We start from the raw sequence: 15,720 nt of genomic DNA on the forward strand, positions 1-15,720 counted from the left end.
GTAAGAGTAGTGTTAGAACATTTGTATACATCAATCAAGCTATCATTTATGTGACAAGCTAGGAGAATTTAACTATTTACCAACTTCCATGGTATTTTTAGAATGTTTAGAACACTTGAAAAAATTCAAAGATGATGAGCAGAAGTTACTCTGTATGAGTTGCATACAGTGTTTTCATATTTGGCTCTATTTTAACCTGTTACGGAATCTAGTACTTTCTTGTCATCAAGTGAGCCTGTGTCTGATGTATTAGATCCAAACATATTCCTGTGTCCAAATGCTAACAGCAGCACATTCAGTTCTCTGGATTTCAGCAGCTAAAGTGGGTGTTGCAGGAAGTTTGGCACTGTTTCTCTTTACGGAATAATAAACACACCTGATGTTGCCTTGGGTTTCATACAGACATGGAGACTTTTGCCTCATAGAAGCTGATTCATAGACAAATAGTGACTCTTAGCTTTAAAAGATAACAATGCTAGTTGAAGTAGTGGGCTAGAAATAATTGTCAAATTTTCTAGCAGCCCCCAGGATGGTGGTTTCTTTTATTTTAGACTGAGAGAACATTTTATAGTTCATTTTTCTAACAGCTGCATTAGATTATTGTATTCTATAACACTTCCTGATTTTTTATTTTCCAGGAGGAGTCCAGAACATACCTGTAGAGCTGTGGCTTCTCTTTCTCCAAGCTCTGCTAAAGGTATGTACTTTGCGCACTGTTACTCTCCCCAGTATTCATCTCAAATGCAGTATGGAAACTTTCAGAAAAGTGAGTTTCAAAGCTATTGGCAGAAGACTACTTCCTTGATTTTTGAATACAGTATTTTAAACACAATACAAAGGTCTTTCCCAGAAAGTTGCACTGAATCAGAACTAAGCTTGAGAATTCAGTTTAATGTGTACAACAGTGGCCATCCTGCTTGTACTGACTGTTGCAAGTGATGTTCAAGATGTGGCTGCCTGGTAATGGATAAACACTTGGTTTCAGAGGCTCCAGGACAAGAACAGCGCTATTTAATAGCAGGTCTATACTGACTTCAAAATCATGGTCGGTGTCTGTTAATTAATACGATTCCCCAAGGTTATATCCTAACTCAGTTGTCACTCCTAGGCAAATAACGTGGCATAATGAAAGCACTGTGTCCTTCCCTTGCTGAGTCTATGAGTCTTCCTAGCCCTCTGTAAGGTCTTGTTTTCTAATTAAGCCCTGAATCAAGGTTGTACTGCTCCTCCTCAGCAGCTTGGTACCTGAAGCAGTTCTACCAGGATAATTGTTTGATATAGAGAAAGTGCTTTCAGCAGATGTGTAAGATTTTGACCTAAAAATAGGGTAACATAGCAAATAAGAACCTGATGTTCAAAGGTTCAAAGCTGTCCTTGCTGTCTAGTTTGCTGTATAACTTGGAACAACTGAAATAGCTTTTGTGGCGATAATTGTTAACATATGATTGCAGAGTTAAGAATAAAGAATAGTGTTTTTCTATAAATGTTAGTGTAGAAGCCCATAATACAGCATGATATTTCTATATTTTTTCTGAACTAATGCAAAGAACTATGTAGCCTAGTGATTAATTTATATATATATAAAATAATGCAAAATTCCCGTGTAAAATTCTAATTTCTAGTGAACTCTACATGTCAGCTTGACAGTAGCTGCCTGGTAGCAGAGAATGCAGCGTATGATAAGGAACAGTGGGATTCATTTTTTTGTTTGTTTTTTTTGTTTTTTCTTCCTTTTGAGCAGAGGGTGGGGAGTGGTTCCTTTGAATTATCACACCACATAAGCTTTGACTGCTGCAATTTGTACTCCCTGCCGTACCTTCTAAATGTACCACCACCTCCTTGTAGCTGGAGCTGATGGTGCCCCAGGTTCTCAATGAGCCATGTGTAGGGAAGGTGCTGGTTCTCTCTTTCAGTGTCCCAAGAACCATGAACATTTTCTAGCTCTGTATTTAGAAAGCCAGATATTCCCTGACCCTGTGTGAACTCACCAATGCTTTTCTCCCTCCATAGACCCCTCTTTTCAGTGTGGAAGAAAGAACTGAGAATGATTCAGAATTAATTTACACAAAGTTTTCCCAAGTAATTCTCAGCCACCCATGGGTTTTCCTGGAAGAGTGGTATACAATAGGCCTTTGTCTCCAAATGGATTTATTTATTATTTTTGAATCTAAATGACTAGCTTGACCCCAATCTTAAAGGGCTTTTTAGTCCCCGAGGCTTAGCAGTTCATCCTTGAAACCTTTTGAAGATGTGACTCTTCTGTGAATATACAAGGTATCATAAATCTGTTCAGTACTAGAATGAATGCAAATTATTCTAATTATATCTGAGTCAGAGCTTGTTACATTTTAAAGGAACTAGATACAAAGAAAAATGGCTATGAAGGAAGTTTTATGGTTTCTACAGAAATATATTTTTGTGAATTAGGTCTGGATTCCTTGACAAAACCAAGGCATGTGTTTGGGGCATACTCTCAGCAACAGGTTTGGAGTTCCTACAAGCTGTGATCTCTGAATTGATCATGTAAGATTAGTTGCTCAGTTAACTATTCTTTTGATTATTTATTTAAGTACTTAAATCTATGTTCTTTAGAGGCAAAATAAAACAATGAACAGATCTCTATCTTCTCCTCTTTGCTTCAAATTAGTTTGCATTAAGCTCAAAGGCATTGTACCACTTGTCAAGCTGGTGATACAACAGTTATTTTAATTTGAAAATAATTTTGCGCAAACAATGAGGACTTCACCAAGAGGTTTACATTTTTCTGCTTAGAAGTGGTTTGGTTTTTTTTTTTTTTGCTGGTCTTTGATCAAGTAGAAAAAGAGTGTGGTTTTAACTTAGCCTGTTTAAAGGTCCCCTCTCCATTTTAATTTGATTCTGCTAAGTAGTTTGGCCTTGTGGAGCACAGCTTTCATGTGAAAATTTTCTCACATGTGAGGTCTGATATTTGATGAGCTGAAAAGTTATGAAAATTATCATATCTTCACAGGAAATGTTCCTGACGCCAGTTACAATACGTAGAGAGCTTCGGCCAGGTTTTGTTGTGGTTTTTTTTTTCCAAGAGCTGAGCACTTGCAAGTGAGTGGGAATTTCTGTAAAGGGTTCAGCTTCCAGTCATATGGGGGCAGATTTTCTAAAGTGTTTCTGTTCTGATCTTTCTGAAAGTCTTTGTCCCTAACTCATTTGCACTAAGTAGCCTTGCTCCTCCCTGGCCCTCCTTCGGAACTGTAATAGTTCTCACTTGATAAATGGTGCACATCTTTCCTCCAAGAGAGGTATTAATTTACACCAAATATGAACTCTGAAAATTGTGTTGTTTGCAGGTAAATAAATTTTGACTAGTACTGAAATCTTGTCATGCACGATCCTGAAAAGGAGAGGAAAGAGAGTTATTAGCTCATCTGTTTTACTGCCATGCTGATATAGCTGTGTTCCCTACAATATATTTTGTACTGCTTGGTCCAATCTACATTTAAATGACTGAAGTGGTGGAGTATTTCTCATGCCACTGAAGAAACTGTATAAAATCCAATAGATTCCACTGTTACAGGAATTTTCCTAATAGAGTTGTCTTTTGCTTAATTTTAGACTTGATTCCATCAAATATAGTTCCTTTTCTTTCCTAATGCACTCTGACAATTGTGAAAACCTCCATTCATCACTTAGTCAAATCTCTTTCAAGGATAAAATATCCAGAGTTTTGTTAGTGAAACTGTATTAAAATTAATAGGAAAGAGATCCTGACCCTAGGATGCAGTGCTGGAGGTAGATGGCTGCATGGGCACCATCCAGTGCTCCTTGATTCAGAGCCCCTATGAACATGCCTCAACAGTGATTCTTTATATCCCTGGATTTCATGTCAATGGTGCACAAATTGTTGAGATTATGAGATAAGACTTGTCATCACCAGCTTCGCCATTAGGAACAATCTGATATAGAGAGAACAAACCCCAAAGATTTCTGTTTGTACAGGTTGTGGAAATTTCTGATGTAGTTTGTTTGTCTCCCTGAGCATTAACCTGAGGCTAGATGACATGAAGGCCTGACACTCCTGCTGCCCTGTTGGATTTTCTTCATTAGCATCACCATATTTTATTCATTAGCCCTGAGGCCAAGACATCATACATTCCCTGTTTGCTTGAGCATTCACTGTTTGTGTGGTGTCAGTGATGAATCACTCAGCTCCCTTTTGGTCCCTGAAATAAAAACTATGCATCCCATCTGCCACTGGGGTTTCTATTTCACAATTAATTCTACACAGGACATGATACACTCAAACCCAGAGAAAAATCATGCCAAGAGTGGTGTGAAAAATGGACAAGACTGTTCTAGACTCTTCAGCCGACATTAAAGAGAAAGCTGAGATTTGAAATATTTGTTTAAAATTTTGTTAACATGGGGGTCTGGAGGAAGATAACATAAAGGAGATAAGGCACAGTGGTTGTAGCTGAGCGCAGCCCCACACCCATAGTGCTGAGCTCCCAAACTCTGTCCTGATTCAAACATGGCAACAGTAGATAGGGCCATTTCCAGTGCCATGATGTTTCGTTAGACCACTTCAGCTGTTGCATCCTTTAGCTTTGAAACTGCAGTGTCACCAAACTACATTTTTTTTTTAATTCTAGAAGCTTCTGACAGTCAGCAAAGATTGTATCCAAACAGTCAGCAAGGATTGTATCCAAACAGTCTCACTGAGTATTAGCATGCAGCTTGTTCCAGCAAATGCATTAGTACCTATTAAACATTTATACAGCAGCATAAAGTTAGACAAGGATTCACAAACATAAGTAAGACCTGTTCTTTGCTCTATAGAGCCTCCAGTCTAAATCATACCTAGATGATGACATACAGCACAGCTGCTTGTAGGAGGAAGGGTGAGAAGTGTTTGAAGGAAAAGTGATTTCTGAGAAGATGGTGACTGGAGAAGGGGATTTGCAGGTCTAGAAACTAACAAATCAGAAGGTGCAAAAAGAGTGAAAATATGAATTGAAGCAATATAACAAGTTTAGGAGGTAGTAAAGAATGGAAAAGAAATTGTTAGCTATGAGATAAGCTTGAATATGAAATGGCCAGGAATGGATAGGAAAATTCCCTCTTGCCACTTTTTAACATTCAAGCAGAGATGGCTTCAGTATCTAGATCTGATTGAAAGCGTCTTGCAGATTTTGAGGATGAGACACTTTGGGTGTCTTTCTACTAACATTCTCTGCATACCAGCAGAATGGAGTAAAGTCTGCGGAACTCTCTGTCTTGAAAAGCAGTAAGTATGGTTTCTTTGGTCTGCCCTGATCAAAATGCAATGTTCCTTCATTACCTATTGGGCTTCACAGCTCTGTGCTTCCCCCCTCCATGCTCCATCTGGGAAGCTTCTTTTATTGATTTGGTGCTTCCAGAACTAAATTTCTTTTCTCTAGGTTAATACTGAATTCTTGAGGCTTCTCGCAGATTTCCCTTTCCTTTTTTTTACAGCAGTGTCAAGGAATTTAAAAACAAATGGTGGTACAGATGTTTTTATCTGTTGCCTGGAATGTCCCCTATATGGAAACTACAGGAAACTACAGGAAACACTGCATAATGACCTTCCAGCCAAATGGAATCTCAGTAAATCTATAAGTCTCGTGGACTGTATAGGAAGAGAGAACTAGTGATACTATTATCTGGGACTGACTCTGAGCAAAGCTGTCTAGGGTACTAGATAGCCCTAAAAAAAAAAAAAAAAAAAAAAAAGTGAGGTCCTCTCTGGTTTGGAAAACCAAAACTGTTGAAGAGAAAGAGTACATTAAACAGTGAGATAGTTGGTGTTGTGAAAGAAGTGGCATCAGTTGCTACTTTTGCTTCTTTCTGTCTGTTGGCAGCATTGGGAGCAGCAGGGCTCCACAGCAATTTTGACCCAGCCAGATTCATCACTGAAGTACATTCGATCTTGCCCATACTGCTGGGAAGCTTTTTGCCTATTAACTAATGAGTGCAAGTTCCTAGTAGTTCATAAAAATAATTTCATGGCAGTGCTATAAAATTATGCAGGTTTCTGCCAATTTTGTTTTGTGGTGCCTTGAGGTTTCATCTGAGATCTGGGCATAGTGCAAGTATAGTGAATGACTCTGGTATACAACCTTGATATATGTAGCATTAATGTAAACTTTTGCCTGTTTATGAAACACCAGAAGATGAAGTGACTCAGCTCAAGTCCTGGAGAGAGACTCTGGGTAAGGCTGGAAATGAAATGAAGGTCTTTGCCTAGGGCTTTTTAGTGCCTATGTGCCCATTTTGTCCTTGCAACAAATCTGCATGTGGCATTTGGAAAGCCAAATTTTTCTTTGCCCAGCACTGCACTTAATGTTCTCAGACCATTACACTTCTCTTTGCTTTCCCTTATCCCCACAGTCACTTTTAATGTACAGATATCAGAGACATTACCAAACATTTGGCTGAATGCAGCAATTTTTATCGGAGCACTCACAGAATGTGAGAAATCACACGCTGGAGAGCTACTTGCACAGAGGCAGCAAATTCAGGAGTAATGCTGTCAGAAAAAGGACATCCTGTCACTAGCTTTTGTTCTCTGACACAGTTGCCAGCGAAGTGAGGGGGCCAGTGACACTGTCTGTCCTGCCTGCCGACTCTGCCAGCTTAAGTCCATTTGTGAGCAGTTCTGCAGTGTGACAAGTACCACGGCTGCAGGACACAGAGAAACAGCACAGCTACTGGGTACTCCCTGCTCAGGACTGAGACCAGAATCAGGATTTTAAAGAATGAAATCCCTGTTGACAAGTACTTTGTGGACTGTCTCTGTGTAAGCCTCCATCCAGAGGGCTTTGACCCTGATTTGGACAAAATCTGCATGACTTCAGTTTCTAGTTTCAGGTTTCTGGGTGCTTGGGTTCTTCTGCTGATCTGATCTATTGGCTGCTGCTAGCACTTCATAGTCTGATGCTTACCCGCTCCTTGGGGTAGGGCTGGCCGACCAGCCTGCGGAGTGTGGTTATGTGCTCCTTTTGTAGACTGATGACAGTGTTCAGGGCTTGGCCTAAAGAGAGTAGGCCTGCTAAAAGAAACATAATATTGCACGGGAGGGGATGGAAGCGCTGCACCTGTGCCTCTCCCCACAAACCTTATCTCTACATATGAGCGAGCAGAAGTTATAGTACCCTAAAATTGGGGTTACAGTACGAGGCCAGCTGGAATGTGTTCCTTTTAGGTTTGATCTACAGATAACATAAGCTTGTGAAACAGGCATGAATTGGCCTGATATTGAAACCAATTTTGGAAACATGAAGCAGAGCAAAGGTAATTTGTATAAAAGCCTACTGCCACTGCAGGCACTGGTGCCAAGGAAAGACAGCTGCAGAGAGAAATGTCACAGAGAAGGGGGAGGGGACCTGTGAAGTATCTATAAACTTAAGATTTATATCTGTAAATAAGACTTCAGTGGCAGCTAGAAAACAGGGGGATGAGGCAGAAGTGAAAGTGGCAAATTATGCAGATATTAATCCTGCTTAACAAAATATTTCCAAGAAATAAAAGTTCATCCCTGGAAGAAAACTAAAACGTGCCAAAGCTGATAGTCTGAAGGTGAAATGGGAACCAAAGGCTGTGCCAAGGTTAAACCTTCTTGTTTTCTCCTCCCCATGTATTATCATAGGGGAAAACCCAGAGACTGCTGTTTTTTGCCTGCCCCAGAACCAAGCTGGGCAGGTTGATTAAGGGATGCTTGCACTATTTTAGGATTGGATCTGAAAGATCAAGGAGATAAATTGTTACTTGCATTGGAACAAGTTGGGGTGGGGAAGAAAATAAAGAGTGAAACACATGGGAAACATCTGCTTTTAGAAATAAGCTTCAGCAAGAGGGAGGGAGAAGCAGCTGTGCTGCATGCAGGGGACCACCAGGACTGCGCTGAGAAACAGGAGGGAAGAGGAGGCAGAGCTAGTGATAAGGCTTCAGCCAAATCCGAGAGACACAGGGAGGACCCAGACTTGCAACTCTGTGGCTGAGACACCTCTCTAGACTGAAAGTGAAAATTTGGAGTGTCTCTGGGTAAGTGCACTACCTTTAACCTGGACCCAGCTCAGGGAAAGGAACAGAGTGCTTTGGACTTGTGCTGAAAGCAGCATAGGTGGTCAACATGCAGAATAATTTATCAGAAGTGCTGTGCCCTTCATGGAGGGGGAGATACCACCCTATAATCAGGAGGGAAATGAGCTGTCCTGAGAACATTAAGCCAGCCAAAGAGGGAAGGTGCTATGTTAGGGCTTCCAGACTCTGCTTTTTCCTATGCCACAGGTTCTTTAGGTGACCTCAAGCAGAGCACTTAAGAGTAAATTCAGACGTTTGGTTGTAGGTCTTCAGAAGTGCCAGGTGCATTGCTCTGGAAATACAATCATACTTGTTCCCAAATACCTGGTTTACCTGAACCTGATTTGTTCTTTTAGCTTTTACTTCGTTGCACTAAACTGTAAAAGAACTTTAAGTTCTTCTATCGAGCTGTGGTTTCATGACTGGTGTAAATTGATCCAAGTCCTGGCTGTCGCTGAAAGAATACGCCCCTCTCTACCCCTACCCCCACTTCACCCTTACCTTGTGTTAGCTCTAGTGTTGATGGGACATGATCAGGTAAACTGAGAACGAATCCGGCTAAAAACTTACCCAGCAAAGACAAAATGGTGCCTCACTGACCTAGGGAAGCTGCTTTGTGTCTTCTCAAACAGGAGGGATGCCCAGTTGCAGCTTTCCCAGAATTGCTGATTGGTTTCTTGTTTGTGACCCTGAGGCTTCTGGTACTGATAAAGGCTTTTGGATTATGTAAATCAGCAATCTGATCAACTGTGGCATCTCCCAGGCCCTTTTTTCTGGAAAGTAAATTTTTTTCCCCTGCATTGCTGAAATTACACTGTCCTTGTTTCTCTGGTTGTCTGACTTCATATCCTTTTCATGTTGCTCACAGGAGACTGATCCAAAGCCCATTGAAAGCAATAACAGGATTCATGTTACTGATAGCAGACGTTGGGTCAGAAATAAATTCATTTTTTATTCCTTGGGGTTGTACTGTTTATACTCCACAGATCAGTTTCTGTATCCCATGGTATATCATTAAAGACAAGCTGGAATAAAATTCATCCTATGTATCCAACTGTCTCTATTACCCTTTGAATTTATGGGAAGTCCTTTCTATGCTTAGAGACCACAATTGCCCTAGAATTGATCTAATCCCTGTTTTCATAAAACCTTTTTTGGGATGAAAGGATCTCAAAGTGCTCTACAATAACTATGCTCAAACCATTACAGTACAGCTCTTTCTGTGGTTGTGCTAAACCACCATTCCCATAATGAGCCACAAGAAATTGCAATTGTGGGACCGCTTCCTTGCAAGTTGAAAAGAACTGTCTACAGATGGACGGAGTTATTATACTGGGTTTTGGTTGGGACTAATATTTTTTTCCAGACTGGGTGGGCTGGAGAAAGAAAACCAGCAAAACTTTCCATGAACCACATTAAAAGTAAGTTTCGCTTCCCCAGTGAGAAAAGCCACTCCCAAAGCAGAGTGTTTTCAGGGTGGGTGGAGAAGATAGCTGCAAGGGAGAGGCTTCACAATCCAAAGAACAGATTGAGACTGTTGAGATTCTGCTAAGCATCTCTGATGCTTGATCATGTTGCTTCAGCCTGTCAGATTTCCGAGTTAGGTCAATCTCAGTTTGGTTCCATAAAGCGTGTGCATTTTTTTAATGGATCCTGAGAAATTTAAGCCTTCAGTGCTCAGGGTGGATATTAAAGTATCCTATGGGACTTCAGTGTAAGCATGGCAGTTTGTCGTGACCTGTCAAAATGACCCTTATCTTCCATGGTCATGAAAAATGCTGTGCATGGGCAACTTGCTGGTCTCTGTTGAGAAAGTGCTTATTTTTTTAAAAGATAGCGTTGCTGAGGTATTTATTAGTACGTGTTAGGCTAAAAGTGGGAATTGAGAGCTTATTGAAAAGTACTGCACTTAAAATCTAGGGTTATGTCTGATTTCTGAGGCCCACTGATTCACTTGCAGATGCTAGTTAAGGAGCAGTAGCCCTTTATTACCTTTTAGGGTTTTGTGATGAGAGACCAGTTAGGATAGATGTTGTCCACTGGCAGCTTTTCAATGATCTTTGTCTCTGTGGAAACACAAAGGCAGTTTTTCAAGGTAGACTGTAGAAATGGCCTGAAAAAGTCAAATGTGGCAGAATTTGGGAAAGATCCCATGAACCCCCTGATTATGTCATAGAAACAATGGTCTAAAGCCAAAGTTAATAATCTGGGTATTAATAAAATCACTGTGAATTTTCCAAAGATAATAGCATCACTAGTAATACAGTGCCTGCCATTCCAGAACCAAAAGCTGAAGGGTCATTGTTTTGGTACATTTAGCCATCCAGTCCATTTATATTGCAACTCCCCTCTCCCTCTCAATATTGAATTTGAAATAATGATGAATGTTTCCAGAAAGAAACAATTGCTGATGAAAACTGTAAAACAAAATGTGGCAAAAGAAGATCTTAAGTTTTAAAGGCAGGATTAACTGCATTATGTTTTCAGAATGGGACAAAAAGCTTTTCACTTTTCAGCTTTGAAATCCCTTCCTTTCCGTGAAAAATTGTTCTCCTATCCTTTCTGTTTCTCCTTCCCTAACCTAAATACCTTTGTTCTCCTTTCTTTTTCATCTCTTTGGTCCATCCAATGGAAAAGTGGGTAAGGAGGAAACAGAATTGGGAGAAACTCATTGATACCCCAAACCTGATTTATTACATAAAAAAAAAGATTTTTTTAAAATGAGACAAGATGAAAACTCTGAAGAACTGCACAGAAAATCTTGTTGGGTTGCAGTTGCTGCACTAAATTGTTACACTGTTTAAGCGCATAATGCAGGTGTAACTCTCATCAACTGGGCATGCTGAAAGCTATCCAGTTGCACCTTCAGACATGATAGTAACTTTCCTCATCTGTAAAAACACTTGTGTTTGAAGGCTTTGTGCTAAGGCACTTGTTCAGAGGAAAACATCATTTATTGAATCACCATCTCCCTCTGTAACACCTAAGGGACTTCCTATCCAGCATGGAATTGTCACAAATCTGCTTATGTGATGGGTTGACCCTGGCTAGATGCCAGGTGCCCACCAAAGCCGTTCTATCACTCCCCCATCCTCAGCTGGACAGGGGAGAGAAGAATATAACAAAAAGCTTGCGGGTCGAGATAAAGACAGGAGAGATCATTCACTAATTACCGTCATGGGCAAAACAGACTCAGCTTAGGGAAAAATAGCTCAATTTATTACAAATCAGCCAGAGTAAGGTAATGAGAAATAAAACGAAATCTCAGAACACCTTCCCACCACCCCTCCCTTCTTCCCGGGCACAACTTCACTCCCGGATTTCTCCACCAAGGACCCCCAGTGGCACAAGGGGGACAGGGATGGGGTTTACGGTCATCACACGTTATTTTCTGCCGCTTCACCTCCTCAGGGTGAGGGCTCATCACACTCTTCCCCCGCTCCAGCGTGGGGTCCCACCCACGGGAGACAGTCCTCCACGAACTTCTCCAACGTGGGCCATTCCCACGGGCTGCAGTTCTACGAACTGCTCCAGCATGGGTCCTTTCCACGGTGTGCAGTCCTTCAGGAGCACACTGCTCCAGCATGGGTCCCCCACGGGGTCACAGGTCCTGCCAGAAAACCTGCTCCACGGGCTCCTCTCTCCGCAGATCTGCAGGTCCTGCCAGGAACCTGCTCCAGCGCGGGGTTCCCACGAGGTCACAGCCTCCTTCGGGAACCCACCTGCTCCGGCGTGGGGTCCTCCACGGGCTGCAGGTGGAGATCTGCTCCACCGTGGACCTCCCTGGACTGCAGGGGGACAGCCTGCCTCACCAGGGTCTTCACCACGGGCTGCAGGGGAATCTGCGTTCTGGCGCCTGGAGCATCTCCTCCCCCTCCTTCTTCACTGATCTTGGTGTCCACAGGCTTGTTTCTCTTACATGTTCTCACTCCTCTCTCTGGCGGCTGTTTCTCACTGTCCCAACTTTTTTTTCCTTCTTAAGAATGTTATCACAGAGGCATTACCACTATCACTGATTGGCTTGGCCTTGGCCGGCGATGGGTCCGTCTCAGAGCCGGCTGGTATGGGCTCGCTCTCTCTCGAACACAGGGGAAGCTTCCAGCAGCTTCTTACAGAAGCCACCCCTGTAACCCCCCCCGCTACCAAAACCTTGCCACATAAAACTAATACATTTAGGAGATTTTGATGGAGTTGCTGTACAAAGAGGAGTGCCTGTGGACACAGAAGCATCCCAGAACATGTCCCATCAGTGTATTGATCTCTCATTCATCTACTGAACAGAGTATCTGATTGCACCTTGGCTGTTGTTTCGATAACCAGCATTCTACTGCATTGCACGTACACGAGTTACTCCGTCTGTAATTTCCTTAATGTCTTCTGATGTAAGAGGTGTAGTTGCAACCAAATGAAGATAATGAGATTTCCTCTGAGGCCCTCTTGATTCCTCTTGATTTACAATGCAACTTTTAATTAAAAGAGGGAAAGAAGGGGTGAGGAAGAGAGCTCATCAGTTTTAGTCAAGCCTTGAAGAAGGGAAAGTAAGACTGCATCTAGGAAAGGTGAATTGTCCCAAAGTTATTTTTAATTCTGCTGGTTCTCTAGCAGTAGTTACATGGTAAAGTGAAAGAGAGAAAGATGGATCTGTCAGAAACAGTGGTGAAGGAGACTTGGGATCACAGTTTGCTGCCATGAATGGATCAAAGATCAGGACCTGAAGATTATTGATCAGGGCCTGTGCAGGAGGAAAGAGAACATCTGTTCTTGTTCTATCATCCCCTGCTCTGCTGGGGAGGGGATGTCACGTACTCTTCACGTTGGGTGAACTGAGAGAGGGAATAGGAATAAGAAGCAAAGCCTTGTTTACATTTGTGTTTTCACCATTTTGCAACCTGTTAGCACTGAAACACTCAGAATTTTTCCAAAAGGCTTGACCAGCCCAGGATTTAGAAACCAGCTTTCTCTTTGTGAGGCTCTTTTGCAGCTTAAAGGAACTATCTGGCAAAGATGGCATCAGAACTTTCTTTTTAATATGAAGAAAAATCCTGACAAAGAGAACAGTACCAGACCTTAACCTGGGTTACTTGGACAAGAAGTAACCAATAATAGGCAGCATCGGTATTCTATGATGTGGATGGAAAGCAGTAAATATTTATCTGTCCTTTCTTTCCCTTTGAAATAAACACTTAAGGCTTTGCTGTCATTCAGATAATCTCTTTTTCTGTACTAACCCATCTCTTTAAGGGAGACATCTATTTCCTATTACTATCATATAAAGGCCCTGAACTAAAATATTTTGCATGCCTTTGCAGGCCTCCAGGAAACATTAAACACACAAAGACAGACAAACAGCTATGAAGCCCCTGTTTAAAATTAGGAGCAGAGGAGGGAAGCAGAGTTTGTGGCTGCTTTTCTCAGACCTGATCTGAAAAGGATCTCAAGTCAACTTGCTTATTTTGCACAAAAGTATCTTGTTTCTCAATATTAATTAAGACCAGCTGTTGAACCAGCAGGGCCAGTGGGCAGTTACGCCTTTTACCACACAGTGAATGCTTGGCCACTACAAGGGTATTTTTAAAGTATGCCTCTTATTAAAAAACAAAACAAAACAAACCACAACCTTGATTGCACAAAGTATTTGCTGGTTGCTGCTATAAGAACAGCCATTACCCAGTGATTGTCTGCTTGCCTTACATTGAAAAACTGAAAAATATTATTTGACAAAATATAAAAGCACATATGCATTTAAAATAGCTCTGCTACAATAGGGTTTCACTATCAGAATGCATTAGTTTTTGTAACTGTAGGCAAAGGGAGAGAGAGCAGAAAATAAGAGTAATAGCTGCTGAAATCATTATGGAAAAACTGCTGGTGAATAACTTTGTTCATGAAAGTATTTATACTGGAGTGAGCAGGGAAGAGTCACAAGTGCAGGGATTTGAAAGGCAGGCCACCTCAGATGCTGCCCTTGGAAAGTACAAAGTCACTTCAGGATGACTTTTAAGAGTAGTACTTAACTGTCAAATTGTGGTTACTAGTCAAAATTTCCAAATAGCTGTGCTGCTTTGGGCCTTAATGTACATAGTCAATTCCCCATCTGTGAAATGGACCTAATAATACAGACAATTTCTCATTAAGGACTGTTGTGAAAATTATGTAAATGGGAGTATAAGAACGGGCACAGTTGTGGCTCAAAGATCCTTCTAATGCAGTCTGCTGCTTTGGTAGTGGTCAGAGTCACAGGTCTAGGGGAAGGGTTAATGTAGAGGGCAAATACAAATTGCTACTTCACCTGAGATATCTGCACCTTCTAGTAACTTGTGTTTAGTAACTTCCCAAGCTAAGAGTTTTGGTTTAGGATTGTTCTTTCATTTTTTTGAATTTCATTTTTTGAGCTTGCTCACACAGTGGACCTCCACAAGATCCTGGGGCAATGAGCTCTGCAATCCAATTACATATAATGTGTAAAAGTACTTCCTTTTGTTTGTTTTAAAACTTCTGCCTGAAGATTTCTTTCAGTGCCTCTTAGTTCTTGTGTTACCAGCAGGAATGAGCCATGTTCCCAGATTAGTGTTATTGGTGCCTTTCACAATTTAATAGCACGCTCTCATCTCCCTTCTGCCCACACTTTCTCAGACTGAAGAATCCTCATTTTTTCAGTGTCTCCATGTCAGGAAACAGTTGAGGAGCTTTCATTGTTCTTACTACCCTCCTCTATTCCTTATCTAGTTTTAACTTCGAGGTGATAATCTGTAAGAGGCATGCTATCAATTCGAAATGTTGCTATTCATGAGATGATAGTATTTTTTGTTTGCTTGGGACTTCTTGGTGGCCAGTCATTTGAGATGAATTGAGTATTACATTATGTCTTATATAAGTGTTATAAAGCACACAAATACTTGTACTAGTCCTTACAGGGAAGATCTTTTAGGGATCTGTTTTACCCTAGTGAGATGTAATGATTTTGAAAATGGAGAGCTGACTATCCACTATGCTATACTTATTTCTGAGCTGAGTTAGAGCTAGTTTCTTTAGGAGCAATACAGAGGAAGAATGAAATTCAGAGGAAAAATTGTTTTTCTTACTGAGATTCCAGAATGAAACCTTTTTACATCTAAGAAACTTAATCAAAAACTGCCTGGACATCGTCTTCCTTTGTATAGCAGCTGTTTCCACTCTGTATTTTAATGAGTGGGCTGAACCTTTGGGGAAGGGCTTTCCTCTCCCTCCCCCACGCTCCTTGGCATCCCTATGTAAAAGGCTGTGCTACAGTATCACGCTCTGTGCTTCTGTTGAATGAGTAAATGCCTATGGCTGGACATCCAAAGGAAAGGCTACATCATGTTCTCAGCTAGTTAAGCTCCTTAATGCAAGCTTTCTAAAATTTTCCTGGATATTCAACTGATGTGATTTTGGCTGCAAGAAGTAAGTATTTAAAACCTCAGAAGATTTAAGACCTTTCCTATCTCTTCTACATTTTCCACTATATATAACTTGTGGAGTATCTGGTGGTTTTGGAGGTAGATTCTGTTTGCATTACTTCATTTTACATTTCCTGTTAACTGTTTATATCTCTTCTGAATGATTTATAAATTCCCTAAAGTTGTATACTGAGATTCTTGGAGGAAAGTAGCTCAAATGGTGTTG

At 41.2% G+C, this 15,720-nt stretch overlaps 1 protein-coding gene across 3 annotated transcripts in view; it reads left to right on the plus strand.

Annotated features, from left to right (window-relative positions):
* The window catches only part of SORBS1 (sorbin and SH3 domain containing 1), a 180,089-nt gene that overhangs the window by 43,456 nt on the left and 120,913 nt on the right, over positions 1 to 15,720 (plus strand). For all 3 annotated transcript variants that reach the window (XM_075025836.1, XM_075025835.1, XM_075025841.1), the window contains exon 2: positions 639 to 697. The gene's annotated coding sequence lies outside the window, so the exon portion shown is untranslated. The remainder of the gene's footprint in view (positions 1 to 638; positions 698 to 15,720) is intronic.

The sequence above is a fragment of the Buteo buteo genome, chromosome 4 (assembly GCF_964188355.1).
Source record: "Buteo buteo chromosome 4, bButBut1.hap1.1, whole genome shotgun sequence".
NCBI classification, from domain to species: domain Eukaryota; kingdom Metazoa; phylum Chordata; class Aves; order Accipitriformes; family Accipitridae; genus Buteo; species Buteo buteo.